This window comes from Ovis canadensis, chromosome 20, assembly GCF_042477335.2.
Source record: "Ovis canadensis isolate MfBH-ARS-UI-01 breed Bighorn chromosome 20, ARS-UI_OviCan_v2, whole genome shotgun sequence".
Taxonomy (NCBI): Eukaryota; Metazoa; Chordata; class Mammalia; order Artiodactyla; family Bovidae; genus Ovis; species Ovis canadensis.
In genome coordinates, this window is record NC_091264.1 from 6,734,178 (window position 1) to 6,758,300 (window position 24,123).

Genomic DNA, 24,123 nt, shown 5'->3' on the forward strand with positions numbered 1-24,123 from the left:
GCCGGGAATTCTTTCCCTACGAAACAGGGAAAGGATCCCTCATCTCGAGCTAGGAGGCGGAAACGGGGCTCCCCTGGATGTGTGCGGGACACCACTTGCTTCCTCTCGAGTGCAGATGGGTATGTCGGGGAACTTCTTGAGTTGCAGCAATGGTGTGAAGGACCCTTTGGAATGTCCAGTGGTTAGATGTGATTGGCTTCGAGAAGCCTCAGCGGAAATGGGCCTCATCTCGCCTGGAGGGCAAAACCTCCTGGATTTTCTCAAGTTGCGGCAGGTGCTCTCGACTTACGACGGGGACCTCAGGGACCCGCTCTGGTGGCCTCAGGAAAGGCCAGTCCCCATGCGAGTTCCTCGGGGGCCTCTCGGGATTCCTCTCCCGTCGATGCCTGGGCCTAAGACCTTGTGTGGAGTCGGGGCCGGAACCTGAGGATTCCTCTCCAGTGCTGACATGGATCTTGGGGTACTTCTGGAGTCTCCCCAGGGGAGTCAGTCCTCGTCTCGAATGCGGGCATGCACTTGCGCTTTCCTCCAGAGCGGTAGCAGCAGTGTCACACAGTCCGCCGCGTGGATCAAAGGATCTATGGTTTTCCCTCGAGTCTTTCCCACGAGGCTTTCCCACAGGGCTGTCCCACGTGCACACGTGGTGGGAGTCGATCCTCCGCTTGAACGTCAAGGCAGTGCAGGGAAAACAGGTTCCTCTGGAATGGACTGACACATCTGGGGGACTCTTGGAATGGTGGCACGACCCTGGAGTTCCTCTCGCCTTTCCTGTGGAGAGCGCCTCCTCTTGAGATGCGACGGGAACGCCGGGAATTCTTTCCCTACGAAACAGGGAAAGGATCCCTCATCTCGAGCTAGGAGGCGGAAACGGGGCTCCCCTGGATGTGTGCGGGACCCCACGTGCTTCCTCTCCAGTGGAGACGGGTATGTCGGGGAACTTCTTGAGTTGCAGCAAGGGTGTGAAGGACCCTTTGGAAGTTCCATTGGTTAGATATGATTGGCCTCGATAAGCCTCAGCGGAAATGGGCCTCATCTCGCCTGGAGGGCAAAACCTCCTGGATTTTCTCGAGTTATGGCAGGTGCTCTCGACTTACGACGGGGACCTCAGGGAACCGCTCTGGTGGCCTCAGGAAAGGCCAGTCCCCATGCGAGTTCCTCGGGAGCCTCTCGGGATTCCTCTCCCGTCGATGCCGGGGCCTAAGACCTTGTGTGGAGTCGGGGCCGGAACCTGAGGATTCCTCTCCAGTGCTGACATGGATCTTGGGGTACTTCTGGAGTCTCCCCAGGGGAGTCAGTCCTCGTCTCGAATGCGGGCATGCACTTGCGCTTTCCTCCAGAGCGGTAGCAGCAGTGTCACGCAGTCCGCCGCGTGGATCAAAGGATCTATGGTTTTCCCTCGAGTCTTTCCCACGAGGCTTTCCCACGAGGCTTTCCCACAGGGCTGTCCCACGTGCACACGTGGTGGGAGTCGATCCTCGGCTTGAACGTCAAGGCAGTGCAGGGAAAACAGGTTCCTCTGGAATGGACTGACACATCTGGGGGACTCTTGGAATGGTGTCACGACCCTGGAGTTCCTCTCGCCTTTCCTGTGGAGAGCGCCTCCTCTTGAGATGCGACGGGAACGCCGGGAATTCTTTCCCTACGAAACAGGGAAAGGATCCCTCATCTCGAGCTAGGAGGCGGAAACGGAGCACCCCTGGATGTGTGCGGGACCCCACGTGCTTCCTCTCGAGTGGAGACGGGTATGTCGGGGAACTTCTTGAGTTGCAGCAACGGTGTGAAGGACCCTTTGGAAGTTCCAGTGGTTAGATGTGATTGGCCTCGAGAAGCCTCAGCGGAAATGGGCCTCATCTCGCCTGGAGGGCAAAACCTCCTGGATTTTCTCGAGTTGCGGCAGGTGCTCTCGACTTACGACGGGGACCTCAGGGACCCGCTCTGGTGGCCTCAGGAAAGGCCAGTCCCCATGCGAGTTCCTCGGGGGCCTCTCGGGATTCCTCTCCCGTCGATGCCGGGGCCTAAGACCTTGTGTGGAGTCGGGGCCGGAACCTGAGGATTCCTCTCCAGTGCTGACATGGATCTTGGGGTACTTCTGGAGTCTCCCCAGGGGAGTCAGTCCTTGTCTCGAATGCGGGTATGCACTTGCGCTTTCCTCCAGAGCGGTAGCAGCAGTGTCACGCAGTCCGCCGCGTGGATCAAAGGATCTATGGTTTTCCCTCGAGTCTTTCCCACGAGGCTTTCCCACAAGGCTGTCCCACGTGCACACGTGGTGGGAGTCGATCCTCGGCTTGAACGTCAAGGCAGTGCAGGGAAAACAGGTTCCTCTGGAATGGACTGACACATCTCGGGGACTCTTGGAATGGTGGCACGACCCTGGAGTTCCTCTCGCCTTTCCTGTGGAGAGCGCCTCCTCTTGAGATGCGACGGGAACGCCGGGAATTCTTTCCCTACGAAACAGGGAAAGGATCCCTCATCTCGAGCTAGGAGGCGGAAACGGGGCTCCCCTGGATGTGTGCGGGACCCCACGTGCTTCCTCTCGAGTGCAGATGGGTATGTCGGGGAACTTCTTGAGTTGCAGCAAGGGTGTGAAGGACCCTTTGGAAGTTCCAGTGGTTAGATGTGATTGGCCTCGAGAAGCCTCAGCGGAAATGGGCCTCATCTCGCCTGGAGGGCAAAACCTCCTGGATTTTCTCGAGTTACGGCAGGTGCTCTCGACTTACGACGGGGACCTCAGGGACCCGCTCTGGTGGCCTCAGGAAAGGCCAGTCCCCATGCGAGTTCCTCGGGGGCCTCTCGGGATTCCTCTCCCATCGATGCCGGGGCCTAAGACCTTGTGTGGAGTCGGGGCCGGAACCTGAGGATTCCTCTCCAGTGCTGACATGGATCTTGGGGTACTTCTGGAGTCTCCCCAGGGGAGTCAGTACTCGTCTCGAATGCGGGCATGCACTTGCGCTTCCTCCAGAGCGGTAGCAGCAGTGTCACGCAGTCCGCCGCGTGGATCAAAGGATCTATGGTTTTCCCTCGAGTCTTTCCCACGAGGCTTTCCCACGAGGCTTTCCCACAGGGCTGTCCCACGTGCACACGTGGTGGGAGTCGATCCTCGGCTTGAACGTCAAGGCAGTGCAGGGAAAACAGGTTCCTCTGGAATGGACTGACACATCTGGGGGACTCTTGGAATGGTGTCACGACCCTGGAGTACCTCTCGCCTTTCCTGTGGAGAGCGCCTCCTCTTGAGATGCGACGGGAACGCCGGGAATTCTTTCCCTACGAAACAGGGAAAGGATCCCTCATCTCGAGATAGGAGGCGGAAACGGGGCTCCCCTGGATGTGTGCGGGACACCACGTGCTTCCTCTCGAGTGCAGACGGGTATGTCGGGGAACTTCTTGAGTTGCAGCAAGGGTGTGAAGGACCCTTTGGAAGTTCCAGTGGTTAGATGTGATTGGCCTCGAGAAGCCTCAGCGGAAATGGGCCTCATCTCGCCTGGAGGGCAAAACCTCCTGGATTTTCTCGAGTTGCGGCAGGTGCTCTCGACTTACGACGGGGACCTCAGGGACCCGCTCTGGTGGCCTCAGGAAAGGCCAGTCCCCATGCGAGTTCCTCGGGGGCCTCTCGGGATTCCTCTCCCGTCGATGCCGGGGCCTAAGACCCTGTGTGGAGTCGGGGCCGGAACCTGAGGATTCCTCTCCAGTGCTGACATGGATCTTGGGGTACTTCTGGAGTCTCCCCAGGGGAGTCAGTCCTCGTCTCGAATGCGGGCATGCACTTGCGCTTCCTCCAGAGCGGTAGCAGAAGTGTCACGCAGTCCGCCGCGTGGATCAAAGGATCTATGGTTTTCCCTCGAGTCTTTCCCACGAGGCTTTCCCACGAGGCTTTCCCACAGGGCTGTCCCACGTGCACACGTGGTGGGAGTCGATCCTCGGCTTGAACGTCAAGGCAGTGCAGGGAAAACAGGTTCCTCTGGAATGGACTGACACATCTGGGGGACTCTTGGAATGGTGTCACGACCCTGGAGTTCCTCTCGCCTTTCCTGTGGAGAGCGCCTCCTCTTGAGATGCGCCGGGAACGCCGGGAATTCTTTCCCTACGAAACAGGGAAAGGATCCCTCATCTCGAGCTAGGAGGCGGAAACGGAGCACCCCTGGATGTGTGAGGGACCCCACGTGCTTCCTCTCGAGTGGAGACGGGTATGTCGGGGAACTTCTTGAGTTGCAGCAACGGTGTGAAGGACCCTTTGGAAGTTCCAGTGGTTAGATGTGATTGGCCTCGAGAAGCCTCAGCGGAAATGGGCCTCATCTCGCCTGGAGGGCAAAACCTCCTGGATTTTCTCGAGTTGCGGCAGGTGCTCTCGACTTACGACGGGGACCTCAGGGACCCGCTCTGGTGGCCTCAGGAAAGGCCAGTCCCCATGCGAGTTCCTCGGGGGCCTCTCGGGATTCCTCTCCCGTCGATGCCGGGGCCTAAGACCTTGTGTGGAGTCGGGGCCGGAACCTGAGGATTCCTCTCCAGTGCTGACATGGATCTTGGGGTACTTCTGGAGTCTCCCCAGGGGAGTCAGTCCTCGTCTCGAATGCGGGCATGCACTTGCGCTTCCTCCAGAGCGGTAGCAGCAGTGTCACGCAGTCCGCCGCGTGGATCAAAGGATCTATGGTTTTCCCTCGAGTCTTTCCCACGAGGCTTTCCCACGAGGCTTTCCCACAGGGCTGTCCCACGTGCACACGTGGTGGGAGTTGATCCTCGGCTTGAACGTCAAGGCAGTGCAGGGAAACCAAGTTCCTCTGGAATGGACTGACACATCTGGGGGACTCTTGGAATGGTGTCACGACCCTGGAGTTCCTCTCGCCTTTCCTGTGGAGAGCGCCTCCTCTTGAGATGCGACGGGAACGCCGGGAATTCTTTCCCTACGAAACAGGGAAAGGATCCCTCATCTCGAGCTAGGAGGCGGAAACGGGGCTCCCCTGGATGTGTGCGTGACCCCACGTGCTTCCTCTCGAGTGGAGACGGGTATGTCGGGGAACTTCTTGAGTTGCAGCAAGGGTGTGAAGGACCCTTTGGAAGTTCCAGTGGTTAGATGTGATTGGCCTCGAGAAGCCTCAGCGGAAATGGGCCTCATCTCGCCTGGAGGGCAAAACCTCCTGGATTTTCTCGAGTTGCGGCAGGTGCTCTCGACTTACGACGGGGACCTCAGGGACCCGCTCTGGTGGCCTCAGGAAAGGCCAGTCCCCATGCGAGTTCCTCGGGGGTGTCTCGGGATTCCTCTCCCGTCGATGCCGGGGCCTAAGACCTTGTGTGGAGTCGGGGCCGGAACCTGAGGATTCCTCTCCAGTGCTGACATGGATCTTGGGGTACTTCTGGAGTCTCCCCAGAGGAGTCAGTCCTTGTCTCGAATGCGGGCATGCACTTGCGCTTTCCTCCAGAGCGGTAGCAGCAGTGTCACGCAGTCCGCCGCGTGGATCAAAGGATCTATGGTTTTCCCTCGAGTCTTTCCCACGAGGCTTTCCCACAGGGCTGTCCCACGTGCACACGTGGTGGGAGTCGATCCTCGGCTTGAACGTCAAGGCAGTGCAGGGAAAACAGGTTCCTCTGGAATGGACTGACACATCTGGGGGACTCTTGGAATGGTGGCACGACCCTGGAGTTCCTCTCGCCTTTCCTGTGGAGAGCGCCTCCTCTTGAGATGCGACGGGAACGCCGGGAATTCTTTCCCTACGAAACAGGGAAAGGATCCCTCATCTCGAGCTAGGAGGCGGAAACGGAGCACCCCTGGATGTGTGAGGGACCCCACGTGCTTCCTCTCGAGTGGAGACGGGTATGTCGGGGAACTTCTTGAGTTGCAGCAACGGTGTGAAGGACCCTTTGGAAGTTCCAGTGGTTAGATGTGATTGGCCTCGAGAAGCCTCAGCGGAAATGGGCCTCATCTCGCCTGGAGGGCAAAACCTCCTGGATTTTCTCGAGTTGCGGCAGGTGCTCTCGACTTACGACGGGGACCTCAGGGACCCGCTCTGGTGGCCTCAGGAAAGGCCAGTCCCCATGCGAGTTCCTCGGGGGCCTCTCGGGATTCCTCTCCCGTCGATGCCGGGGCCTAAGACCTTGTGTGGAGTCGGGGCCGGAACCTGAGGATTCCTCTCCAGTGCTGACATGGATCTTGGGGTACTTCTGGAGTCTCCCCAGGGGAGTCAGTCCTCGTCTCGAATGCGGGCATGCACTTGCGCTTCCTCCAGAGCGGTAGCAGCAGTGTCACGCAGTCCGCCGCGTGGATCAAAGGATCTATGGTTTTCCCTCGAGTCTTTCCCACGAGGCTTTCCCACGAGGCTTTCCCACAGGGCTGTCCCACGTGCACACGTGGTGGGAGTTGATCCTCGGCTTGAACGTCAAGGCAGTGCAGGGAAACCAAGTTCCTCTGGAATGGACTGACACATCTGGGGGACTCTTGGAATGGTGTCACGACCCTGGAGTTCCTCTCGCCTTTCCTGTGGAGAGCGCCTCCTCTTGAGATGCGACGGGAACGCCGGGAATTCTTTCCCTACGAAACAGGGAAAGGATCCCTCATCTCGAGCTAGGAGGCGGAAACGGGGCTCCCCTGGATGTGTGCGTGACCCCACGTGCTTCCTCTCGAGTGGAGACGGGTATGTCGGGGAACTTCTTGAGTTGCAGCAACGGTGTGAAGGACCCTTTGGAAGTTCCAGTGGTTAGATGTGATTGGCCTCGAGAAGCCTCAGCGGAAATGGGCCTCATCTCGCCTGGAGGGCAAAACCTCCTGGATTTTCTCGAGTTGCGGCAGGTGCTCTCGACTTACGACGGGGACCTCAGGGACCCGCTCTGGTGGCCTCAGGAAAGGCCAGTCCCCATGCGAGTTCCTCGGGGGCCTCTCGGGATTCCTCTCCCGTCGATGCCGGGGCCTAAGACCTTGTGTGGAGTCGGGGCCGGAACCTGAGGATTCCTCTCCAGTGCTGACATGGATCTTGGGGTACTTCTGGAGTCTCCCCAGTGGAGTCAGTCCTCGTCTCGAATGCGGGCATGCACTTGCGCTTCCTCCAGAGCGGTAGCAGCAGTGTCACGCAGTCCGCCGCGTGGATCAAAGGATCTATGGTTTTCCCTCGAGTCTTTCCCACGAGGCTTTCCCACGAGGCTTTCCCACAGGGCTGTCCCACGTGCACACGTGGTGGGAGTTGATCCTCGGCTTGAACGTCAAGGCAGTGCAGGGAAACCAAGTTCCTCTGGAATGGACTGACACATCTGGGGGACTCTTGGAATGGTGTCACGACCCTGGAGTTCCTCTCGCCTTTCCTGTGGAGAGCGCCTCCTCTTGAGATGCGACGGGAACGCCGGGAATTCTTTCCCTACGAAACAGGGAAAGGATCCCTCATCTCGAGCTAGGAGGCGGAAACGGGGCTCCCCTGGATGTGTGCGTGACCCCACGTGCTTCCTCTCGAGTGGAGACGGGTATGTCGGGGAACTTCTTGAGTTGCAGCAAGGGTGTGAAGGACCCTTTGGAAGTTCCAGTGGTTAGATGTGATTGGCCTCGAGAAGCCTCAGCGGAAATGGGCCTCATCTCGCCTGGAGGGCAAAACCTCCTGGATTTTCTCGAGTTGCGGCAGGTGCTCTCGACTTACGACGGGGACCTCAGGGACCCGCTCTGGTGGCCTCAGGAAAGGCCAGTCCCCATGCGAGTTCCTCGGGGGTGTCTCGGGATTCCTCTCCCGTCGATGCCGGGGCCTAAGACCTTGTGTGGAGTCGGGGCCGGAACCTGAGGATTCCTCTCCAGTGCTGACATGGATCTTGGGGTACTTCTGGAGTCTCCCCAGAGGAGTCAGTCCTTGTCTCGAATGCGGGCATGCACTTGCGCTTTCCTCCAGAGCGGTAGCAGCAGTGTCACGCAGTCCGCCGCGTGGATCAAAGGATCTATGGTTTTCCCTCGAGTCTTTCCCACGAGGCTTTCCCACAGGGCTGTCCCACGTGCACACGTGGTGGGAGTCGATCCTCGGCTTGAACGTCAAGGCAGTGCAGGGAAAACAGGTTCCTCTGGAATGGACTGACACATCTGGGGGACTCTTGGAATGGTGGCACGACCCTGGAGTTCCTCTCGCCTTTCCTGTGGAGAGCGCCTCCTCTTGAGATGCGACGGGAACGCCGGGAATTCTTTCCCTACGAAACAGGGAAAGGATCCCTCATCTCGAGCTAGGAGGCGGAAACGGGGCTCCCCTGGATGTGTGCGGGACCCCACGTGCTTCCTCTCGAGTGGAGACGGGTATGTCGGGGAACTTCTTGAGTTGCAGCAACGGTGTGAAGGACCCTTTGGAAGTTCCAGTGGTTAGATGTGATTGGCCTCGAGAAGCCTCAGCGGAAATGGGCCTCATCTCGCCTGGAGGGCAAAACCTCCTGGATTTTCTCGAGTTGCGGCAGGTGCTCTCGACTTACGACGGGGACCTCAGGGACCCGCTCTGGTGGCCTCAGGAAAGGCCAGTCCCCATGCGAGTTCCTCGGGGGCCTCTCGGGGTTCCTCTCCCATCGATGACGGGGCCTAAGACCTTGTGTGGAGTCGGGGCCGGAACCTGAGGTTTCCTCTCCAGTGCTGACATGGATCTTGGGGTACTTCTGGAGTCTCCCCAGGGGAGTCAGTCCTCGTCTCGAATGCGGGCATGCACTTGCGCTTTCCTCCAGAGCGATAGCAGCAGTGTCACGCAGTCCGCCGCGTGGATCAAAGGATCTATGGTTTTCCCTCGAGTCTTTCCCACGAGGCTTTCCCACGAGGCTTTCCCACAGGGCTGTCCCACGTGCACACGTGGTGGGAGTCGATCCTCGGCTTGAACGTCAAGGCAGTGCAGGGAAAACAGGTTCCTCTGGAATGGACTGACACATCTGGGGGACTCTTGGAATGGTGGCATGACCCTGGAGTTCCTCTCGCCTTTCCTGTGGAGAGCGCCTCCTCTTGAGATGCGACGGGAACGCCGGGAATTCTTTCCCTACGAAACAGGGAAAGGATCCCTCATCTCGAGCTAGGAGGCGGAAACGGGGCTCCCCTGGATGTGTGCGGGACACCACGTGCTTCCTCTCGAGTGCAGACGGGTATGTCGGGGAACTTCTTGAGTTGCAGCAAGGGTGTGAAGGACCCTTTGGAAGTTCCAGTGGTTAGATGTGATTGGCCTCGAGAAGCCTCAGCGGAAATGGGCCTCATCTCGCCTGGAGGGCAAAACCTCCTGGATTTTCTCGAGTTACGGCAGGTGCTCTCGACTTACGACGGGGACCTCAGGGACCCGCTCTGGTGGCCTCAGGAAAGGCCAGTCCCCATGCGAGTTCCTCGGGGGCCTCTCGGGATTCCTCTCCCATCGATGCCGGGGCCTAAGACCTTGTGTGGAGTCGGGGCCGGAACCTGAGGATTCCTCTCCAGTGCTGACATGGATCTTGGGGTACTTCTGGAGTCTCCCCAGGGGAGTCAGTCCTCGTCTCGAATGCGGGCATGCACTTGCGCTTCCTCCAGAGCGGTAGCAGCAGTGTCACGCAGTCCGCCGCGTGGATCAAAGGATCTATGGTTTTCCCTCGAGTCTTTCCCACGAGGCTTTCCCACGAGGCTTTCCCACAGGGCTGTCCCACGTGCACACGTAGTGGGAGTCGATCCTCGGCTTGAACGTCAAGGCAGTGCAGGGAAAACAGGTTCCTCTGGAATGGACTGACACATCTGGGGGACTCTTGGAATGGTGTCACGACCCTGGAGTACCTCTCGCCTTTCCTGTGGAGAGCGCCTCCTCTTGAGATGCGACGGGAACGCCGGGAATTCTTTCCCTACGAAACAGGGAAAGGATCCCTCATCTCGAGATAGGAGGCGGAAACGGGGCTCCCCTGGATGTGTGCGGGACACCACGTGCTTCCTCTCGAGTGCAGACGGGTATGTCGGGGAACTTCTTGAGTTGCAGCAAGGGTGTGAAGGACCCTTTGGAAGTTCCAGTGGTTAGATGTGATTGGCCTCGAGAAGCCTCAGCGGAAATGGGCCTCATCTCGCCTGGAGGGCAAAACCTCCTGGATTTTCTCGAGTTGCGGCAGGTGCTCTCGACTTACGACGGGGACCTCAGGGACCCGCTCTGGTGGCCTCAGGAAAGGCCAGTCCCCATGCGAGTTCCTCGGGGGCCTCTCGGGATTCCTCTCCCGTCGATGCCGGGGCCTAAGACCCTGTGTGGAGTCGGGGCCGGAACCTGAGGATTCCTCTCCAGTGCTGACATGAATCTTGGGGTACTTCTGGAGTCTCCCCAGGGGAGTCAGTACTCGTCTCGAATGCGGGCATGCACTTGCGCTTCCTCCAGAGCGGTAGCAGAAGTGTCACGCAGTCCGCCGCGTGGATCAAAGGATCTATGGTTTTCCCTCGAGTCTTTCCCACGAGGCTTTCCCACGAGGCTTTCCCACAGGGCTGTCCCACGTGCACACGTGGTGGGAGTCGATCCTCGGCTTGAACGTCAAGGCAGTGCAGGGAAAACAGGTTCCTCTGGAATGGACTGACACATCTGGGGGACTCTTGGAATGGTGGCACGACCCTGGAGTTCCTCTCGCCTTTCCTGTGGAGAGCGCCTCCTCTTGAGATGCGCCGGGAACGCCGGGAATTCTTTCCCTACGAAACAGGAAAAGGATCCCTCATCTCGAGCTAGGAGGCGGAAACGGAGCACCCCTGGATGTGTGAGGGACCCCACGTGCTTCCTCTCGAGTGGAGACGGGTATGTCGGGGAACTTCTTGAGTTGCAGCAACGGTGTGAAGGACCCTTTGGAAGTTCCAGTGGTTAGATGTGATTGGCCTCGAGAAGCCTCAGCGGAAATGGGCCTCATCTCGCCTGGAGGGCAAAACCTCCTGGATTTTCTCGAGTTGCGGCAGGTGCTCTCGACTTACGACGGGGACCTCAGGGACCCGCTCTGGTGGCCTCAGGAAAGGCCAGTCCCCATGCGAGTTCCTCGGGGGCCTCTCGGGATTCCTCTCCCGTCGATGTCGGGGCCTAAGACCTTGTGTGGAGTCGGGGCCGGAACCTGAGGATTCCTCTCCAGTGCTGACATGGATCTTGGGGTACTTCTGGAGTCTCCCCAGGGGAGTCAGTCCTCGTCTCGAATGCGGGCATGCACTTGCGCTTCCTCCAGAGCGGTAGCAGCAGTGTCACGCAGTCCGCCGCGTGGATCAAAGGATCTATGGTTTTCCCTCGAGTCTTTCCCACGAGGCTTTCCCACGAGGCTTTCCCACAGGGCTGTCCCACGTGCACACGTGGTGGGAGTTGATCCTCGGCTTGAACGTCAAGGCAGTGCAGGGAAACCAAGTTCCTCTGGAATGGACTGACACATCTGGGGGACTCTTGGAATGGTGTCACGACCCTGGAGTTCCTCTCGCCTTTCCTGTGGAGAGCGCCTCCTCTTGAGATGCGACGGGAACGCCGGGAATTCTTTCCCTACGAAACAGGGAAAGGATCCCTCATCTCGAGCTAGGAGGCGGAAACGGGGCTCCCCTGGATGTGTGCGTGACCCCACGTGCTTCCTCTCGAGTGGAGACGGGTATGTCGGGGAACTTCTTGAGTTGCAGCAAGGGTGTGAAGGACCCTTTGGAAGTTCCAGTGGTTAGATGTGATTGGCCTCGAGAAGCCTCAGCGGAAATGGGCCTCATCTCGCCTGGAGGGCAAAACCTCCTGGATTTTCTCGAGTTGCGGCAGGTGCTCTCGACTTACGACGGGGACCTCAGGGACCCGCTCTGGTGGCCTCAGGAAAGGCCAGTCCCCATGCGAGTTCCTCGGGGGTGTCTCGGGATTCCTCTCCCGTCGATGCCGGGGCCTAAGACCTTGTGTGGAGTCGGGGCCGGAACCTGAGGATTCCTCTCCAGTGCTGACATGGATCTTGGGGTACTTCTGGAGTCTCCCCAGGGGAGTCAGTCCTCGTCTCGAATGCGGGCATGCACTTGCGCTTTCCTCCAGAGCGGTAGCAGCAGTGTCACGCAGTCCGCCGCGTGGATCAAAGGATCTATGGTTTTCCCTCGAGTCTTTCCCACGAGGCTTTCCCACGAGGCTTTCCCACAGGGCTGTCCCACGTGCACACGTGTTGGGAATCGATCCTCGGCTTGAACGTCAAGGCAGTGCATGGAAAACAGGTTCCTCTGGAATGGACTGACACATCTGGGGGACTCTTGGAATGGTGGCACGACCCTGGAGTTCCTCTCGCCTTTCCTGTGGAGAGCGCCTCCTCTTGAGATGCGACGGGAACGCCAGGAATTCTTTCCCTACGAAACAGGGAAAGGATCCCTCATCTCGAGCTAGGAGGCGGAAACGGAGCACCCCTGGATGTGTGCGGGACCCCACGTGCTTCCTCTCGAGTGGAGACGGGTATGTCGGGGAACTTCTTGAGTTGCAGCAACGGTGTGAAGGACCCTTTGGAAGTTCCAGTGGTTAGATGTGATTGGCCTCGAGAAGCCTCAGCGGAAATGGGCCTCATCTCGCCTGGAGGGCAAAACCTCCTGGATTTTCTCGAGTTACGGCAGGTGCTCTCGACATACGACGGGGACCTCGGGGACCCGCTCTGGTGGCCTCAGGAAAGGCCAGTCCCCATTCGAGTTCCTCGGGGGCCTCTCGGGATTCCTCTCCCGTCGATGCCGGGGCCTAAGACCTTGTGTGGAGTCGGGGCCGGAACCTGAGGATTCCTCTCCAGTGCTGACATGGATCTTGGGGTACTTCTGGAGTCTCCCCAGGGGAGTCAGTCCTCGTCTCGAATGCGGGCATGCACTTGCGCTTTCCTCCAGAGCGGTAGCAGCAGTGTCACGCAGTCCGCCGCGTGGATCAAAGGATCTATGGTTTTCCCTCGAGTCTTTCCCACGAGGCTTTCCCACGAGGCTTTCCCACAGGGCTGTCCCACGTGCACACGTGGTGGGAGTCGATCCTCGGCTTGAACGTCAAGGCAGTGCAGGGAAAACAGGTTCCTCTGGAATGGACTGACACATCTGGGGGACTCTTGGAATGGTGGCATGACCCTGGAGTTCCTCTCACCTTTCCTGTGGAGAGCGCCTCCTCTTGAGATGCGACGGGAACGCCGGGAATTCTTTCCCTACGAAACAGGGAAAGGATCCCTCATCTCGAGCTAGGAGGCGGAAACGGGGCTCCCCTGGATGTGTGCGGGACACCACGTGCTTCCTCTCGAGTGCAGACGGGTATGTCGGGGAACTTCTAGAGTTGCAGCAAGGGTGTGAAGGACCCTTTGGAAGTTCCAGTGGTTAGATGTGATTGGCCTCGAGAAGCCTCAGCGGAAATGGGCCTCATCTCGCCTGGAGGGCAAAACCTCCTGGATTTTCTCGAGTTGCGGCAGGTGCTCTCGACTTACGACGGGGACCTCAGGGACCCGCTCTGGTGGCCTCAGGAAAGGCCAGTCCCCATGCGAGTTCATCGGGGGCCTCTCGGGATTCCTCTCCCGTCGATGCCGGGGCCTAAGACCTTGTGTGGAGTCGGGGCCGGAACCTGAGGATTCCTCTCCAGTGCTGACATGGATCTTGGGGTACTTCTGGAGTCTCCCCAGGGGAGTCAGTCCTCGTCTCGAATGCGGACATGCACTTGTGCTTTCCTCCAGAGCGGTAGCAGCAGTGTCACGCAGTCCGCCGCGTGGATCAAAGGATCTATGGTTTTCCCTCGAGTCTTTCCCACGAGGCTTTCCCACGAGGCTTTCCCACAGGGCTGTCCCACGTGCACACGTGGTGGGAGTCGATCCTCGGCTTGAACGTCAAGGCAGTGCAGGGAAAACAGGTTCCTCTGGAATGGACTGACACATCTGGGGGACTCTTGGAATGGTAGCACGACCCTGGAGTTCCTCTCGCCTTTCCTGTGGAGAGCGCCTCCTCTTGAGATGCGACGGGAACGCCGGGAATTTTTTCCCTACGAAACAGGGAAAGGATCCCTCATCTCGAGCTAGGAGGCGGAAACGGGGCTCCCCTGGATGTGTGCGGGACCCCACGTACTTCCTCTCGAGTGCAGACGGGTATGTCGGGGAACTTCTTGAGTTGCAGCAAGGGTGTGAAGGACCCTTTGGAAGTTCCAGTGGTTAGATGTGATTGGCCTCGAGAAGCCTCAGCGGAAATGGGCCTCATCTCGCCTGGAGGGCAAAACCTCCTGGATTTTCTCGAGTTGCGGCAGGTGCTCTCGACTTACGACGGGGACCTCGGGGACCCGCTCTGGTGGCCTCAGGAAAGGGCAGTCCCCATGCGAGTTCCTCGGGGGCCTCTCGGGATTCCTCTCCCGTCGAGGCCGGGGCCTAACACCTTTTGTGGAGTCGGGGCCGGAACCTGAGGATTCCTCTCCAGTGCTGACATGGATCTTGGGGTACTTCTGGAGTCTCCCCAGGGGAGTCAGTCCTCGTCTCGAATGCGGGCATGCACTTGCGCTTTCCTCCAGAGCGGTAGCAGCAGTGTCACGCAGTCCGCCGCGTGGATCAAAGGATCTATGGTTTTCCCTCGAGTCTTTCCCACGAGGCTTTCCCACGAGGCTTTCCCACAGGGCTGTCCCACGTGCACACGTGGTGGGAGTCGATCCTCGGCTTGAACGTCAAGGCAGTGCAGGGAAAACAGGTTCCTCTGGAATGGACTGACACATCTGGGGGACTCTTTGAATGGTGTCACGACCCTGGAGTTCCTCTCGCCTTTCCTGTGGAGAGCGTCTCCTCTTGAGATGCGACGGGAACGCCGGGAACTCTTTCCCTACGAAACAGGGAAAGGATCCCTCATCTCGAGCTAGGAGGCGGAAACGGAGCACCCCTGGATGTGTGCGGGACCCCACGTGCTTCCTCTCGAGTGGAGACGGGTATGCCGGGGAACTTCTTGAGTTGCAGCAACGGTGTGAAGGACCCTTTGGAAGTTCCAGTGGTTAGATATGATTGGCCTCGAGAAGCCTCAGCGGAAATGGGCCTCATCTCGCCTGGAGGGCAAAACCTCCTGGATTTTCTCGAGTTGCGGCAGGTGCTCTCGACTTACGACGGGGACCTCAGGGACCCGCTCTGGTGGCCTCAGGAAAGGCCAGTCCCCATGCGAGTTCCTCGGGGGCCTCTCGGGATTCCTCTCCCGTCGATGCCGGGGCCTAAGACCTTGTGTGGAGTCGGGGCCGGAACCTGAGGATTCCTCTCCAGTGCTGACATGGATCTTGGGGTACTTCTGGAGTCTCCCCAGGGGAGTCAGTCCTCGTCTCGAATGCGGGCATGCACTTGCGCTTTCCTCCAGAGCGGTAGCAGCAGTGTCACGCAGTCCGCCACGTGGATCAAAGGATCTATGGTTTTCCCTCGAGTCTTTCCCACGAGGCTTTCCCACGAGGCTTTCCCACAGGGCTGTCCCACGTGCACACGTGGTGGGAGTCGATCCTCGGCTTGAACGTCAAGGCAGTGCAGGGAAAACAGGTTCCTCTGGAATGGACTGACACATCTGGGGGACTCTTGGAATGGTGGCACGACCCTGGAGTTCCTCTCGCCTTTCCTGTGGAGAGCGCCTCCTCTTGAGATGCGACGGGAACGCCGGGAATTCTTTCCCTACGAAACAGGGAAAGGATCCCTCATCTCGAGCTAGGAGGCGGAAACGGGGCTCCCCTGGATGTGTGCGGGACCCCACGTGCTTCCTCTCGAGTGGAGACGGGTATGTCGGGGAACTTCTTGAGTTGCAGCAAGGGTGTGAAGGACCCTTTGGAAGTTCCAGTGGTTAGATGTGATTGGCCTCGAGAAGCCTCAGCGGAAATGGGCCTCATCTCGCCTGGAGGGCAAAACCTCCTGGATTTTCTCGAGTTGCGGCAGGTGCTCTCGACTTACAACGGGGACCTCGGGGACCCGCTCTGGTGGCCTCAGGAAAGGCCAGTCCCCATGCGAGTTCCTCGGGGGCCTCTCGGGATTCCTCTCCCGTCGATGCCGGGGCCTAACACCTTGTGTGGAGTCGGGGCCGGAACCTGAGGATTCCTCTCCAGTGCTGACATGGATCTTGGGGTACTTCTGGAGTCTCCCCAGGGGAGTCAGTCCTCGTCTCGAATGCGGGCATGCACTTGCGCTTTCCTCCAGAGCGGTAGCAGCAGTGTCACGCAGTCCGCCGCGTGGATCAAAGGATCTATGGTTTTCCCTCGAGTCTTTCCCACGAGGCTTTCCCACGAGGCTTTCCCACAGGGCTGTCCCACGTGCACACGTGGTGGGAGTCGATCCTCGGCTTGAACGTCAAGGCAGTGCAGGGAAAACAGGTTCCTCTGGAATGGACTGACACATCTGGGGGACTCTTGGAATGGTGTCACGACCCTGGAGTTCCTCTCGCCTTTCCTGTGGAGAGCGCCTCCTCTTGAGATGCGACGGGAACGCCGGGAATTCTTTCCCTACGAAACAGGGAAAGGATCCCTCATCTCGAGCTAGGAGGCGGAAACGGAGCACCCCTGGATGTGTGCGGGACCCCACGTGCTTCCTCTCGAGTGGAGATGGGTATGCCGGGGAACTTCTTGAGTTGCAGCAACGGTGTGAAGGACCCTTTGGAAGTTCCAGTGGTTAGATATGATTGGCCTCGAGAAGCCTCAGCGGAAATGGGCCTCATCTCGCCTGGAGGGCAAAACCTCCTGGATTTTCTCGAGTTGCGGCAGGTGCTCTCGACTTACGACGGGGACCTCAGGGACCCGCTCTGGTGGCCTCAGGAAAGGCCAGTCCCCATGCGAGTTCCTCGGGGGCCTCTCGGGATTCCTCTCCCGTCGATGCCGGGGCCTAAGACCTTGTGTGGAGTCGGGGCCGGAACCTGAGGATTCCTCTCCAGTGCTGACATGGCTCTTGGGGTACTTCTGGAGTCTCCCCAGGGGAGTCAGTCCTCGTCTCGAATGCGGGCATGCACTTGCGCTTCCTCCAGAGCGGTAGCAGCAGTGTCACGCAGTCCGCCGCGTGGATCAAAGGATCTATGGTTTTCCCTCGAGTCTTTCCCACGAGGCTTTCCCACGAGGCTTTCCCACAGGGCTGTCCCACGTGCACACGTGGTGGGAGTCGATCCTCGGCTTGAACGTCAAGGCAGTGCAGGGAAAACAGGTTCCTCTGGAATGGACTGACACATCTGGGGGACTCTTGGAATGGTGTCACGACCCTGGAGTTCCTCTCGCCTTTCCTGTGGAGAGCGCCTCCTCTTGAGATGCGACGGGAACGCCGGGAATTCTTTCCCTACGAAACAGGGAAAGGATCCCTCATCTCGAGCTAGGAGGCGGAAACGGGGCTCCCCTGGATGTGTGCGGGACACCACGTGCTTCCTCTCGAGTGCAGACGGGTATGTCGGGGAACTTCTTGAGTTGCAGCAAGGGTGTGAAGGACCCTTTGGAAGTTCCAGTGGTTAGATGTGATTGGCCTCGAGAAGCCTCAGCGGAAATGGGCCTCATCTCGCCTGGAGGGCAAAACCTCCTGGATTTTCTCGAGTTGCGGCAGGTGCTCTCGACTTACGACGGGGACCTCAGGGACCCGCTCTGGTGGCCTCAGGAAAGGCCAGTCCCCATGCGAGTTCCTCGGGGGCCTCTCGGGATTCCTCTCCCGTCGATGCCGGGGCCTAAGACCTTGTGTGGAGTCGGGGCCGGAACCTGAGGATTCCTCTCCAGTGCTGACATGGATCTTGGGGTACTTCTGGAGTCTCCCCAGGGGAGTCAATCCTCGTCTCGAATGCGGGCATGCACTTGCGCTTTCCTCCAGAGCGGTAGCAGCAGTGTCACGCAGTCCGCCGCGTGGATCAAAGGATCTATGGTTTTCCCTCGAGTCTTTCCCACGAGGCTTTCCCACGAGGCTTTCCCACAGGGCTGTCCCACGTGCACACGTGTTGGGAGTCGATCCTCGGCTTGAACGTCAAGGCAGTGCAGGGAAAACAGGTTCCTCTGGAATGGACTGACACATCTGGGGGACTCTTGGAATGGTGGCACGACCCTGGAGTTCCTCTCGCCTTTCCTGTGGAGAGCGCCTCCTCTTGAGATGCGACGGGAACGCCGGGAATTCTTTCCCTACGAAACAGGGAAAGGATCCCTCATCTCGAGCTAGGAGGCGGAAACGGAGCACCCCTGGATGTGTGCGGGACCCCACGTGCTTCCTCTCGAGTGGAGACGGGTATGTCGGGGAACTTCTTGAGTTGCAGCAACGGTGTGAAGGACCCTTTGGAAGTTCCAGTGGTTAGATGTGATTGGCCTCGAGAAGCCTCAGCGGAAATGGGCCTCATCTCGCCTGGAGGGCAAAACCTCCTGGATTTTCTCGAGTTGCGGCAGGTGCTCTCGACTTACGACGGGGACCTCGGGGACCCGCTCTGGTGGCCTCAGGAAAGGGCAGTCCCCATGCGAGTTCCTCGGGGGCCTCTCGGGATTCCTCTCCCGTCGATGCCGGGGCCTAACACCTTGTGTGGAGTCGGGGCCGGAACCTGAGGATTCCTCTCCAGTGCTGACATGGATCTTGGGGTACTTCTGGAGTCTCCCCAGGGGAGTCAGTCCTCGTCTCGAATGCGGGCATGCACTTGCGCTTTCCTCCAGAGCGGTAGCAGCAGTGACACGCAGTCCGCCGCGTGGATCAAAGGATCTATGGTTTTCCCTCGAGTCTTTCCCACGAGGCTTTCCCACGAGGCTTTCCCACAGGGCTGTCCCACGTGCACACGTGGTGGGAGTCGATCCTCGGCTTGAACGTCAAGGCAGTGCAGGGAAAACAGGTTCCTCTGGAATGGACTGACACATCTGGGGGACTCTTGGAATGGTGTCACGACCCTGGAGTTCCTCTCGCCTTTCCTGTGGAGAGCGCCTCCTCTTGAGATGCGACGGGAACGCCGGAAATTCTTTCCCTACGAAACAGGGAAAGGATCCCTCATCTCGAGCTAGGAGGCGGAAACGGAGCACCCCTGGATATGTGCGGGACCCCACGTGCTTCCTCTCGAGTGGAGACGGGTATGCCGGGGAACTTCTTGAGTTGCAGCAACGGTGTGAAGGACCCTTTGGAAGTTCCAGTGGTTAGATGTGATTGGCCTCGAGAAGCCTCAGCGGAAATGGGCCTCATCTCGCCTGGAGGGCAAAACCTCCTGGATTTTCTCGAGTTGCGGCAGGTGCTCTCGACTTACGACGGGGACCTCAGGGACCCGCTCTGGTGGCCTCAGGAAAGGCCAGTCCCCATGCGAGTTCCTCGGGGGCCTCTCGGGATTCCTCTCCCGTCGATGCCGGGGCCTAAGACCTTGTGTGGAGTCGGGGCCGGAACCTGAGGATTCCTCTCCAGTGCTGACATGGATCTTGGGGTACTTCTGGAGTCTCCCCAGGGGAGTCAGTCCTCGTCTCGAATGCGGGCATGCACTTGCGCTTTCCTCCAGAGCGGTAGCAGCAGTGTCACGCAGTCCGCCACGTGGATCAAAGGATCTATGGTTTTCCCTCGAGTCTTTCCCACGAGGCTTTCCCACGAGGCTTTCCCACAGGGCTGTCCCACGTGCACACGTGGTGGGAGTCGATCCTCGGCTTGAACGTCAAGGCAGTGCAGGGAAAACAGGTTCCTCTGGAATGGACTGACACATCTGGGGGACTCTTGGAATGGTGGCACGACCCTGGAGTTCCTCTCGCCTTTCCTGTGGAGAGCGCCTCCTCTTGAGATGCGACGGGAACGCCGGGAATTCTTTCCCTACGAAACAGGGAAAGGATCCCTCATCTCGAGCTAGGAGGCGGAAACGGGGCTCCCCTGGATGTGTGCGGGACCCCACGTGCTTCCTCTCGAGTGGAGACGGGTATGTCGGGGAACTTCTTGAGTTGCAGCAAGGGTGTGAAGGACCCTTTGGAAGTTCCAGTGGTTAGATGTGATTGGCCTCGAGAAGCCTCAGCGGAAATGGGCCTCATCTCGCCTGGAGGGCAAAACCTCCTGGATTTTCTCGAGTTGCGGCAGGTGCTCTCGACTTACAACGGGGACCTCGGGGACCCGCTCTGGTGGCCTCAGGAAAGGCCAGTCCCCATGCGAGTTCCTCGTGGGCCTCTCGGGATTCCTCTCCCGTCGATGCCGGGGCCTAACACCTTGTGTGGAGTCGGGGCCGGAACCTGAGGATTCCTCTCCAGTGCTGACATGGATCTTGGGGTACTTCTGGAGTCTCCCCAGGGGAGTCAGTCCTCGTCTCGAATGCGGGCATGCACTTGCGCTTTCCTCCAGAGCGGTAGCAGCAGTGTCACGCAGTCCGCCGCGTGGATCAAAGGATCTATGGTTTTCCCTCGAGTCTTTCCCACGAGGCTTTCCCACGAGGCTTTCCCACAGGGCTGTCCCACGTGCACACGTGGTGGGAGTCGATCCTCGGCTTGAACGTCAAGGCAGTGCAGGGAAAACAGGTTCCTCTGGAATGGACTGACACATCTGGGGGACTCTTGGAATGGTGTCACGACCCTGGAGTTCCTCTCGCCTTTCCTGTGGAGAGCGCCTCCTCTTGAGATGCGACGGGAACGCCGGGAATTCTTTCCCTACGAAACAGGGAAAGGATCCCTCATCTCGAGCTAGGAGGCGGAAACGGAGCACCCCTGGATGTGTGCGGGACCCCACGTGCTTCCTCTCGAGTGGAGATGGGTATGCCGGGGAACTTCTTGAGTTGCAGCAACGGTGTGAAGGACCCTTTGGAAGTTCCAGTGGTTAGATATGATTGGCCTCGAGAAGCCTCAGCGGAAATGGGCCTCATCTCGCCTGGAGGGCAAAACCTCCTGGATTTTCTCGAGTTGCGGCAGGTGCTCTCGACTTACGACGGGGACCTCAGGGACCCGCTCTGGTGGCCTCAGGAAAGGCCAGTCCCCATGCGAGTTCCTCGGGGGCCTCTCGGGATTCCTCTCCCGTCGATGCCGGGGCCTAAGACCTTGTGTGGAGTCGGGGCCGGAACCTGAGGATTCCTCTCCAGTGCTGACATGGCTCTTGGGGTACTTCTGGAGTCTCCCCAGGGGAGTCAGTCCTCGTCTCGAATGCGGGCATGCACTTGCGCTTCCTCCAGAGCGGTAGCAGCAGTGTCACGCAGTCCGCCGCGTGGATCAAAGGATCTATGGTTTTCCCTCGAGTCTTTCCCACGAGGCTTTCCCACGAGGCTTTCCCACAGGGCTGTCCCACGTGCACACGTGGTGGGAGTCGATCCTCGGCTTGAACGTCAAGGCAGTGCAGGGAAAACAGGTTCCTCTGGAATGGACTGACACATCTGGGGGACTCTTGGAATGGTGTCACGACCCTGGAGTTCCTCTCGCCTTTCCTGTGGAGAGCGCCTCCTCTTGAGATGCGACGGGAACGCCGGGAATTCTTTCCCTACGAAACAGGGAAAGGATCCCTCATCTCGAGCTAGGAGGCGGAAACGGGGCTCCCCTGGATGTGTGCGGGACCCCACGTGCTTCCTCTCGAGTGGAGACGGGTATGTCGGGGAACTTCTTGAGTTGCAGCAAGGGTGTGAAGGACCCTTTGGAAGTTCCAGTGGTTAGATGTGATTGGCCTCGAGAAGCCTCAGCGGAAATGGGCCTCATCTCGCCTGGAGGGCAAAACCTCCTGGATTTTTTCGAGTTGCGGCAGGTGCTCTCGACTTACGACGGGGACCTCAGGGACCCGCTCTGGTGGCCTCAGGAAAGGCCAGTCCCCATGCGAGTTCCTCGGGGGTGTCTCGGGATTCCTCTCCCGTCGATGCCGGGGCCTAAGACCTTGTGTGGAGTCGGGGCCGGAACCTGAGGATTCCTCTCCAGTGCTGACATGGATCTTGGGGTACTTCTGGAGTCTCCCCAGGGGAGTCAGTCCTCGTCTCGAATGCGGGCATGCACTTGCGCTTTCCTCCAGAGCGGTAGCAGCAGTGTCACGCAGTCCGCCGCGTGGATCAAAGGATCTATGGTTTTCCCTCGAGTCTTTCCCACGAGGCTTTCCCACAGGGCTGTCCCACGTGCACACGTGGTGGGAGTCGATCCTCGGCTTGAACGTCAAGGCAGTGCAGGGAAAACAGGTTGTTCTGGAATGATCTGACACATCTGGGGGACTCTTGGAATGGTGGCATGACCCTGGAGTTCCTCTCGCCTTTCCTGTGGAGAGCGCCTCCTCTTGAGATGCGACGGGAACGCCGGGAATTCTTTCCCTACGAAACAGGGAAAGGATCCCTCATCTCAAGCTAGGAGGCGGAAACGGGGCTCCCCTGGATGTGTGCGGGACACCACGTGCTTCCTCTCGAGTGCAGACGGGTATGTCGGGGAACTTCTTGAGTTGCAGCAAGGGTGTGAAGGACCCTTTGGAAGTTCCAGTGGATAGATGTGATTGGCCTCGAGAAGCCTCAGCGGAAATGGGCCTCATCTCGCCTGGAGGGCAAAACCTCCTGGATTTTCTCGAGTTGCGGCAGGTGCTCTCGACTTACGACGGGGACCTCAGGGACCCGCTCTGGTGGCATCAGGAAAGGCCAGTCCCCATGCGAGTTCCTCGGGGGCCTATCGGGATTCTTCTCCCGTCGATGCCGGGGCCTAAGACCTTGTGTGGAGTCGGGGCCGGAACCTGAGGATTGCTCTCCAGTGCTGACATGGATCTTGGGGTACTTCTGGAGTCTCCCCAGGGGAGTCAGTCCTCGTCTCGAATGCGGGCATGCACTTGCGCTTCCTCCAGAGCGGTAGCAGCAGTGTCACGCAGTCCGCCGCGTGGATCAAAGGATCTATGGTTTTCCCTCGAGTCTTTCCCACGAGGCTTTCCACGAGGCTTTCCCACAGGGCTGTCCCACGTGCACACGTGGTGGGAGTTGATCCTCGGCTTGAACGTCAAGGCAGTGCAGGGAAAACAGGTTCCTCTGGAATGGACTGACACATCTGGGGGACTCTTGGAATGGTGGCACGACCCTGGAGTTCCTCTCGCCTTTCCTGTGGAGAGCGCCTCCTCTTGAGATGCGACGGGAACGCCGGGAATTCTTTCCCTACGAAACAGGGAAAGGATCCCTCATCTCGAGCTAGGAGGCGGAAACGGGGCTCCCCTGGATGTGTGCGGGACCCCACGTGCTTCCTCTCGAGTGCAGACGGGTATGTCGGGGAACTTCTTGAGTTGCAGCAAGGGTGTGAAGGACCCTTTGGAAGTTCCAGTGGATAGATGTGATTGGCCTCGAGAAGCCTCAGCGGAAATGGGCCTCATCTCGCCTGGAGGGCAAAACCTCCTGGATTTTCTCGAGTTGCGGCAGGTGCTCTCGACTTACGACGGGGACCTCAGGGACCCGCTCTGGTGGCCTCAGGAAAGGCCAGTCCCCATGCGAGTTCCTCGGGGGTGTCTCGGGATTCCTCTCCCGTCGATGCCGGGGCCTAAGACCTTGTGTGGAGTCGGGGCCGGAACCTGAGGATTCCTCTCCAGTGCTGACATGGATCTTGGGGTACTTCTGGAGTCTCCCCAGGGGAGTCAGTCCTCGTCTCGAATCCGGGCATGCACTTGCGCTTCCTCCAGAGCGGTAGCAGCAGTGTCACGCAGTCCGCCGCGTGGATCAAAGGATCTATGGTTTTCCCTCGAGTCTTTCCCACGAGGCTTTCCCACAGGGCTGTCCCACGTGCACACGTGGGGGGAGTCGATCCTCGGCTTGAACGTCAAGGCAGTGCAGGGAAAACAGGTTCCTCTGGAATGGACTGACACATCTGGGGGACTCTTGGAATGGTGGCATGACCCTGGAGTTCCTCTCGCCTTTCCTGTGGAGAGCGCCTCCTCTTGAGATGCGACGGGAACGCCGGGAATTCTTTCCCTACGAAACAGGGAAAGGATCCCTCATCTCGAGCTAGGAGGCGGAAACGGGGCTCCCCTGGATGTGTGCGGGACACCACGTGCTTCCTCTCAAGTGCAGGCGGGTATGTCGGGGAACTTCTTGAGTTGCAGCAATGGTGTGAAGGACCCTTTGGAAGTTCCAGTGGTTAGATGTGATTGGCCTCGAGAAGCCTCAGCGGAAATGGGCCTCATCTCGCCTGGAGGTGAAAACCTCCTGGATTTTCTCGAGTTACGGCAGGTGTTCTCGACATACGACGGGGACCTCGGGGACCCGCTCTGGTGGCCTCAGGAAAGGCCAGTCCCCATGCGAGTTCCTCGGGGGCCTCTCGGGATTCCTCTCCCGTTGATGCCGGGGCCTAAGACCTTGTGTGGAGTCGGGGCCGGAACCTGAGGATTCCTCTCCAGTGCTGACATGGATCTTGGGGTACTTCTGGAGTCTCCCCAGGGGAGTCAGTC